The following is a 10,000-nucleotide window of genomic DNA, read 5'->3' as shown; positions in this document are numbered from 1 at the left end:
TCGAATACAATTAAACAAAACAACGGCAGCTTCACCATCTCCGAAGTCTTAGCAAGAATCCTCCTGAAAACAGTAAACCCTGCCATCACATAGTCTCTCCTGTTATACTACACAAAGCACAGAGAGTGAACACTGAAACAAGCTGCCTCATTCCAGTTTATATTTGTCCAACCTATTTTTATGTTACCCAAGTAATAGCTTTTATCTCCTTTTACTCATGTACGAATTAATTGCTCTACCATATTGTATTACTTTTGTCACTACCACTACTACTACTACTACTACTACCACTAGTGAACATCGAAATGGTACCTCACTAGTATTCACCTCACTCTGAGCCTTTATATACCCTCTGTGTCCATGTATTGTTTGTAATGGCTTGATAAAGCTCCTGGAGAGCGAAACGTTGCCACAATAAATGTCACATTAGTTGCACTTGTGTCCTTTTACTTTACATATTCTCGGTAATTCTACCAACTTTATTACACAAGGAGAGTGAATCGGGAAAACTGGGACGCCCATGGAGGACCAGAAACATGTAGAGTAAAATTAAGAACACAGTTATGAAGAACTTTCCAGGTCAACATGTGAAGGAAACAATAAGACTGAGGGAAGGAGATGAACCAGCGAGACTTGATATGGTTTTTACACAACATGAAAGCGAAACAGTGGAAATTATTTAGGGGGAACCAACAGGAGCCAACGATCATGTGCTTTGAGTAACCGTTGAAAAGGGAAATGGATAAAGAAAGGGAAGTAACAGAAAAATGGGACCACAGAAGAGGGGACTAAGATGGCATGAGAATTTTTCCGCACGAAGTGGAATGGGGCAGGGAACTAGAAGGCAGAATTGTACAAGAAAAGAGGGAGGTAACAGAGTCAAAGTTGACTCAGTTGATAATCATATCAAACATGAAGAAAAGAAACCGGAGCAACAGAACCCATGATTGAACGCAGAATAGAGGCCAAGAAGAGGAAGAACAAGGGGCTTGGAGGAAAAAACAGAACTCAAAAATGCAAAAAACGAGAGGCAAGCAGATGAGCTAGAAATAAATGTACGAGAATAAGAAGGAAGGCTGAAATTCAGTTTGAAATTGACAACAAGTACTGGTCTAGTACAGGAACTGGTGCAGTACAGGTACTACTCAAGTACATGTACTATTCTAGTACAGGGGTCATAGACAGTACCTATTGTTGCAACCCCTGAATGGGTTGAAATATATATAATGTATATTATGATTATGAATAATATATTATATTATTATTTTATTATTATCACACTGGCCGATTCCCACCAAGGCAGGGTGGCCCGAAAAAGAAAAACTTTAACCATCATTCACTCCATCACTGTCTTGCCAGAAGGGTGCTTTACACTACAGTTTTTAAACTGCAACATTAACACCCCTCCTTCAGAGTGCAGGCACTGTACTTCCCATCTCCAGGACTCAAGTCCGGCCTGCCGGTTTCCCTGAACCTCTTCATAAATGTTACCCTGCTCACACTCCAACAGCACGTCAAGTATTAAAAACCATTCGTCTCCATTCACTCCTATCAAACACGCTCACGCATGCCTGCTGGAAGTCCAAGCCCCTCGCACACAAAACCTCCTTTACCCCCTCCCTCCAACCTTTCCTAGGCCGACCCCTACCCCGCCTTCCTTCCACTACAGACTGATACACTCTTGAAGTTATTCTGTTTCGCTCCATTCTCTCCACATGTCCGAACCACCTCAACAACCCTTCCTCAGCCCTCTGGACAACAGTTTTGGTAATCCCGCACCTCCTCCTAACTTCCAAACTACGAATTCTCTGCATTATATTCACACCACACAGTGCTCTCAGACATGACATCTCCACTGCCTCCAGCCTTCTCCTCACTGCAACATGCATCACCCATGCTTCACATCCATATAAGAGCGTTGGTAAAACTATACTCTCATACATTCCCCTCTTTGCCTCCAAGGACAAAGTTCTTTGTCTCCACAGACTCCTAAGTGCACCACTCACCCTTTTCCCCTCATCAATTCTATGATTCACCTCATCTTTCATAGACCCATCCACTGACACGTCCACTCCCAAATATCTGAATACATTCACCTCCTCCATACTCTCTCCCTCCAATCTGATATCCAATCTTTCATCACCTAATCTTTTTGTTATCCTCATAACCTTACTCTTTCCTGTATTCACTTTCAATTTTCTTCTTTTGCACACCCTACCAAATTCATCCACCAATCTCTGCAACTTCTCTTCAGAATCTCCCAAGAGCACAGTGTCATCAGCAAAGAGGAACTGTGACAACTCCCACTTTATGTGTGATTCTTTATCTTTTAACTCCAGGTAAACCATGTCCTAAACGAAACATGTTGGGAAGATGTCTTAAATGACATGGATCCAAACCAGTGCCTTGAAAGGATCAACTTCCTGGTAGCCGAAGCATGTTCTAGGCATATTCCCCTAAGAAAGAAGAAGAGCAGGAGTAAACTGGAGAGAAAAAGACGCTCCCTCTACAGAAGATGACGAAGAGTCACTGAGCTCCTCAGGAGTGCTAGAACATCTGATACACGAAAGGAGGCGCTGACCAGGAAAGTGGAAACTATCGAACTTAAGCTAAATGACTCTTACAGGAACCAGGAGAGGCAGGAGGAGCTTAAAGCTATTAGTGAAATTGAAAGAAATTCAAAATATTTCTTTTCATATGCCAAAAACAAGGCAAATACCACATCTAGTATCGGGCCCTTACTCAGACAGGATGGGACTTACACAGATGACAACAAGGAAATGAGTGAAATATTGAAATCCCAGTACGACTCTGTGTTTAGTGAACCACTAAATCGGTCTGAGGATCGACGACCCAAATGATTTCTTCATGAATGAGCCTCAAAACTCCATAAATGTATGCCAGATTTCCGACATTACCCTAACTCCGATAAATTTCGAAAAAGCCATTGACAACATGCCTATGCACTCAGCCCCGGGCCCAGACTCGTGGAACTCTGTTTTCATTAAGAACTGCAAGAAACCCCTCTCACGTGCCCTAAGTACACTATGGAGGAGGAGCTTGGACATGGGTGAAATTCCACAGTCACTTAAAACAACGGATATAGCCCCACTCCATAAAGGTGGCAGCAAAGCATTAGCTAAGAACTATAGACCAATAGCTCTGACGTCCCACATCATAAAAATCTTTGAAAGAGTGCTAAGAAGCAGGATCGCAAATCACCTGAATTCCCAAAATCTGCACAATCCAGGGCAACATGGGTTCAGGGCAGGTCGCTCCTGCCTCTCACAACTACTGGATCACTATGACATGGCCTTGGATGCACTGGAAGAAAATCAGAATGCAGATGTAATATACACAGACTTTGCAAAAGCATTTGACAAATGCGATCATGGCGTAATAGCCCATAAAATACGTGCTAAAGGAATAACTCGGAAAGTGGGGAGATGGATCTTCAACTTCCTAACAAATCGAACACAAAGAGTAGTGGTCAACAGAGTTAAATCGGAGGCTGCCATAGTGAAGAGCTCTGTTCCACAAGGCACAGTACTCGCCCCCATCTTATTCCTTATCCTCATATCAGACATAAACAGAGATATACGCCACAGCACCGTATCATCCTTTGCGGATGATACTAGGATCTGCATGAGGCTGTCATTTGCTGAGGACGCGGTTAATCTCCAAGAAGATATAAACAAAGTTTTCCAATGGGCAACGGTAAACAATATGATGTTCAATGAGGACAAATTCCAACTACTCCGTTATGGAAAACTGGAGGAGATAATAACTAGAACAGAGTATACTACTGACTCCGGCCATACAATAGAGCGGAAAAATAATGTAAGGGACCTGGGAGTAGTAATGTCTAAGGATCTCACTTTCAAGGATCACAACAGTGCCACGATCGCACGTGCAAAGAAAATGATAGGATGGATAATGAGAACTTTCAAAACGAGAGATGCCAAGCCCATGATGATCCTTTTCAAATCACTTGTTCTCTCTAGGCTGGAATACTGCTGTACATTAACATCTCCATTCAAAGCAGGTGAAATCGCAGATCTAGAGAGTGTACAGAGATCCTTTACTGCACGTATAAGTTCTGTCAAGCACCTTAACTACTGGGAACGCTTGGAAGCACTTGACTTGTACTCGTTGGAACGCAGGAGGGAGAGATATATCATAATCTACACTTGGAAAATCTTGGAAGGAATGGTCCCAAATCTGCACACAGAAATCACTCCCTACGAAAGTAAAAGACTGGGCAGGCGATGCAAAATGCCCCCAATAAAAAGTAGGGGCGCCATTGGTACACTAAGGGAAAACACCATAAGTGTCCGGGGCCCAAAATTGTTTAACAGCCTCCCATCAAGCATTAGGGGAATTGCCAATAAACCCCTGGCTGCCTTCAAGAGAGAGCTGGACAGATACCTAAAGTCAATGCCGGATCAGCCGGGCTGTGGCTCGTACGTTGGACTGCGTGCGGCCAGCAGTAACAGCCTAGTTGATCAGGCCCTGATCCATCGGGAGGCCTGGTCATGGACCGGGCCGCGGGGGCGTTGATCCCCGGAATAACCTCCAGGTACGCCTCTTGCCAAGACCCTCGCATTTACTTCTCTTACAACCCCTTCTATAAATATATTAAACAACCACGGTGACATCACACATCCTTGTCTAAGGCCTACTTTTACTGGGAAATAATTTCCCTCTTTCCTACATACTCTAACTTGAGCCTCACTATCCTCGTAAAAACTCTTCACTGCTTTCAGTAACCTACCTCCTACACCATAAACCTGCAACATCTGCCACATTGCCCCCCTATCCACCCTGTCATACGCCTTTTCCAAATCCATAAATGCCACAAAGACCTCTTTAGCCTTATCTAAATACTGTTCACTTATATGTTTCACTGTAAACACCTGGTCCACACACCCCCTACCTTTCCTAAAGCCTCCTTGTTCATCTGCTATCCTATTCTCCGTCTTACTCTTAATTCTTTCAATAATAACTCTACCATACACTTTACCAGGTATACTCAGCAGACTTATCCCCTTATAATTTTTGCACTCTCTTTTATCCCCTTTGCCTTTATACAAAGGAACTATGCATGCTCTCTGCCAATCCCTAGGTACCTTACCCTCTTCCATACATTTATTAAATAATTGCACCAACCACTCCAAAACTATATCCCCACCTGCTTTTAACATTTCTATCTTTATCCCATCAATCCCGGCTGCCTTACCCCCTTTCATTTTACCTACTGCCTCACGAACTTCCCCCACACTCACAACTGGCTCTTCCTCACTCCTACAAGATGTTGTTCCTCCTTGCCCTATACACGAAATCACAGCTTCCCTATCTTCATCAACATTTAACAATTCCTCAAAATATTCCCTCCATCTTCCCAATACCTCTAACTCTTTGTAGATGAATGGTTCGGAGAACCGACATGTTGATAAATTAGACACAAGATTGATGGACTGACCACATCGACTCTAGGTTGAGGGACTGATTACCTCATTCTCCTCCTGTTCAAGATTCTCCTTTGTATGGACTGATGAAGCCACTGTGTGGCGAAACGTTTCCTCAATAAAGATACCCAAGAGTTGCACATGTGTCTAATTTATCACCTCTAACTCTCCATTTAATAACTCTCCTATCCTATTTTTAACTGACAAATCCATTTGTTCTCTAGGCTTTCTTAACTTGTTAATCTCACTCCAAAACTTTTTCTTATTTTCAACAAAATTTGTTGATAACATCTCACCCACTCTTTCATTTGCTCTCTTTTTACATTGCTTCACCACTCTCTTAACCTCTCTCTTTTTCTCCATATACTCTTCCCTCCTTGCATCACTTCTTTGTAAAAACTTCTCATATGCTAACTTTTTCTCCCTTACTACTCTCTTCACATCATTCCACCAATCGCTCCTCTTCCCTCCCGCACCCACTTTCCTGTAACCACAAACTTCTGCTGAACACTCCAACACTACATTTTTAAACCTACCCCATACCTCATCGACCCCATTGCCTATGCTCTCATTAGCCCATCTATTCTCCAATAGCTGTTTATATCTTACCCTAACTGCCTCCTCTTTTAGTTTATAAACCTTCACCTCTCTCTGAATATGTATATATATAATTATTACCTTTTCATATAATTTTATATTGCTTGTATTTGCGATAATAGCTAAATCGTAAATGTATTGCTTTATATTGTTATTTGACTTAGCTTCCTTTGGTAAGGTAGGATGTAACATATAATGTGCTCAGTTCAAGTCTTGATTGTCTAACTACTGTAATTATCGCTTGTGGCTCGTTAGACTGCCGGCTTCTGTTTCTGAGCTGCAGCTGTCCATGGAGCTATCACGTGATCGAGGGGGGGGGTGTCCTCACCTTGCCTGAAGTATTCAGTCTGGTCTACACTCGCTGGGTGGTTGGACATATTCCAAAGTGCCTAAATCTCCCTTATAAGCCCTTGTTGGAAGACCGTCTCTTGTCTCATTATTGTTAGTTCTGTGAGACTCTGTTCACAGAACATTGTATTGACTTAGTGATTTTCGACGTTGTACTGAGGTTGTGTGTCGCATAGACACTCTGAGCAACTTAGGTCCTGAGCTGTAGCTTTTGACCTAACTTGTACTGGTATCTGTGTATTATCACAGTCGGGGATTTTCTTATGCTGAACTTAGATTCAGTAGTATGGGAGTTTTGTGACTTTTGTGGAGGATCTGCAGATGGTCCCTACTTAGTGTCGTTATATTATCTCCTTGTTCCTGATTGTGCCGCAGTTGCTTGTTATATTGTTGTTCGGCTTATCAGTCGTTTTATTGTTCAAGCAGACTGTTCTGACTGCCAGTTGGTTAAGAAGTTAGTTTATTTGAGGACTTTGTCAGTCACTTGTTTAAGTCTAGTCGAGTCGTGAGACATAGCGAACTACTTAGAGCACTTGCACACATACACACAAAATTACTTGTACATATTTGTAATATCTTATTAAATGTTTATGTACCAGACGGTACTTAAGAATGATAATGTGATATGTGCTTTCAGCACAATAATACTGTAAACGAGAGAAGTGATTATTCTTATTTTGTTGATATTGATTTGATTTAATTACATAATATACCTCTAGACTTAATAAATTTATTAAATTTTAATTTCTCTAGTTAGTAGCCTACCAGTTGTAATCCTGAAGCACTATTGAATCATACTGAATTCTAATGGATAACTGGACAAGGATACTGACTAATTGTTACGAAAACCCAGTAACAGGCTGGATGCTAGAAGGGCAGTCCTTTCTAGTATTCACTGGAGATCTCTAAGCTTTTAGAATCGCGTCTTTTGTAACACCTATGCTATACTACTTTATCTTTCACTCCACTCACTATTTTGCTTGAACTAAAACAGACCAGAACAGAAAATAAATAACAAATTCACTCCTAATAATCCTAACTTCAGGAAATTTTGTATGCGTAGTGGTGATGGTGCCAACAATGTATGCTCCAAATTTAATGCAAATTCGGTGAATATATTAATACTAATTATTGAGGAGTTGAAAATTAGGTTGACAAAATGGGATATGCGTTAAACCTAGCCTCTTCGCCCTTACTCACTTTTGTTTTGTTAGCAAGTCACTCTTGTAGTGAAGTGAAGGCTTTTTGAGTAGCCAATGGGAGGAATGCTCGCTGCCACAACCGCGTGTCAGCCAATGAGCGTCGTCGTCTGTGAGGCAACAGCGTCTACACCTTCGTGTAAGCCAATGAGCGTCGTCGTCTCTGAAGCAACAGCGTCCACACCATTGTGTCAGCCAATGAGCGTCGTCGTCTTTGAAGCAACAGTGTCTACACCCTCGTGTAAGCCAATGAGCGTCGTCATATCTGAAGCAAGTGTCTACACCCTCGTGTAGGCCAATGAGCGTCGTCGTCTCTGAAGCAACAGCGTCCACACCCTCGTGTCAGCCAGTGAGCGTCGTCGAAGTAAATGCTCTTACCTGTTATTTTTATTCTCTCGTGTTCAACAATGTCATCGCCTCATTACTGGCATTTATTTGAAAATTTCAGACTGTCTAACCATTTTATTTTCTAATTTTCATTGCGTGCTGTAGGATCCCATGACCTCGGTCTGAGATGGTGGTCCTAGCACCACACTTCTGACAACCCACAACGGAGACTTTACCAAAACACAACTCCACTCTCAGATCACATCTCTCCTAGATCACGACTCCTCTCCTAGATCACAATTAAAACCTCATACCACATATCCACTCCTCGGTTCACAATTACGCTCTGTGAACCTCAGTAAAAAATGAGAGAGAGAGAGAGAGAGAGAGAGAGAGAGAGAGAGAGAGAGAGAGAGAGAGAGAGAGAGAGAGAGAGAGAGAGAGAGAGAGAGAGAGAGAGAGAGAGAAAGAAAGAGAGAGAGAGAGAGAGAGAGAGAGAGAGAGAGAGAGAGAGAGAGAGAGAGAGAGAGAGAGAGAGAGAGAGAGAGAGAGAGAGAGAGAGAGAGAGAGAGAGAGAGAGAGAGAGAGAGAGAGAGCCGGGCCGGCGGCAAGTAACCCATTTCACGGACTTTCCTTGTCTATAACCACAATAAACTTAAATTGCTTCACAGCACAGGTAAGAGTTACGCCACGAAGGTGTGGAGAGACGACGGTAAAAGTATTGCCTTCCTCTTTTCAATTCCTTCCTTGCTCTCTTCCTTAATTATTTTTCATTCATTCTTCCTCTTTCTTCTTTATCCTCTTTTTTCCTTCCTTCTCTCCAACCTTCCATCCGCCTCATTTTCCTCGTAGTCCAGCCTTCTCAGTTTTTGCAGTAATTTTGTTGCAAACCTTTGGATTTTCTCAGGTTTTCTGAGTTCCTTGATGAGGTGCTGGCTCCACGCTGGTGCCGGGTACTCCAACCTGACTTTGACAGCCGTCGTCTATATCATGAATGAACCTGTGTTCAGGTCCCTGAAGGAACTTCTTGTGTTTAGCTAGTCTTGTACACGCTGCTTAAGTTGTACGTCCTTCTATGTACTTCCGGATATATGCTTTGTGTAATGCTTACTCCAAGATCTTTCTCTGTGCACCTTATCCCCTCAAAGAAGGTTCCTTGATGCTGGTGAGGGGCTCTTGATCTAGGGAATTGGATCTGTGCTCCAGTTCCCTGAATTAAGCCTGAATACCTTCCACATCCCCCCCACAGGCGCTACATAATCCTACGGGTTTAGTGCTCCCCCTTGATTATTATAATAATAATAATGTGCACCTTATCTACAACGTGTATGTGTGTGCGTGTATGTGTGTGTGTGTGTGTGTGTGTGTGTGTGTGTGTGTGTGTGTGTGTGTGTGTGTGTGTGTGTGTGTGTGTGTGTGTGTGTGTGTGATTGTTTTTCTTGTGCTCAGACAGCGCCACCTATCATGTTTACGTTTTACGAGCAGCTTCGCTCGTTCCTTCGCAGCGGCGAAATGTTCCTAGTTTCAGAGTCCAGCTGTCTTATAAATACTACTGAAGCAAGATGGTGAGGCGGTGGTGGGAGGAAGGTTAACGAACATATGAAGGAGAGAACGAGTATATAGGAGGGAGTGGGGAAAGAGCACGGGAGGGAGGGAAGGTATAAACATTTGAGGGAGGGAAAGGATGGAACGTGTATGGGAAGGAGGGAAGAAGGGAGGGAACAAGCATAGGAGGGAGTAGGGAAAGAGCAAGGGAGGGAGGGAGAGGAGGAAACGAGAAATAACTCCCACAACTATCACCACAATAACTCCTACTACCATAACAGCCACAACTACTACCATAACAGCCACAACTACTACCATAACAGCCACAACTACAACCATAACTAAAACCATATCAACAACAAAAACCACAACGAACATAACTCTCACGCCTAAAACTACCACCAAAATTGCAATAACTACCAGCACGATCACAACTACCAACACTTATCACCACAGTTACTACGACAATAACGATAATTACCACAACCATCATCCCAACTACCACTAAAACTACAA

At 42.7% G+C, this 10,000-nt stretch overlaps 1 protein-coding gene across 5 annotated transcripts in view; it reads right to left on the bottom strand.

The window, feature by feature from the left end:
- The window catches only part of LOC128685076 (leucine-rich repeat neuronal protein 2), a 472,917-nt gene that overhangs the window by 225,110 nt on the left and 237,807 nt on the right, over positions 1 to 10,000 (bottom strand). The gene's annotated exons all lie outside the window — the stretch shown is intronic.

Source organism: Cherax quadricarinatus, chromosome 5 (genome assembly GCF_038502225.1).
Source record: "Cherax quadricarinatus isolate ZL_2023a chromosome 5, ASM3850222v1, whole genome shotgun sequence".
Lineage (NCBI taxonomy): Eukaryota > Metazoa > Arthropoda > Malacostraca > Decapoda > Parastacidae > Cherax > Cherax quadricarinatus.
This window is presented reverse-complemented; position numbering and strand designations above follow the sequence as displayed.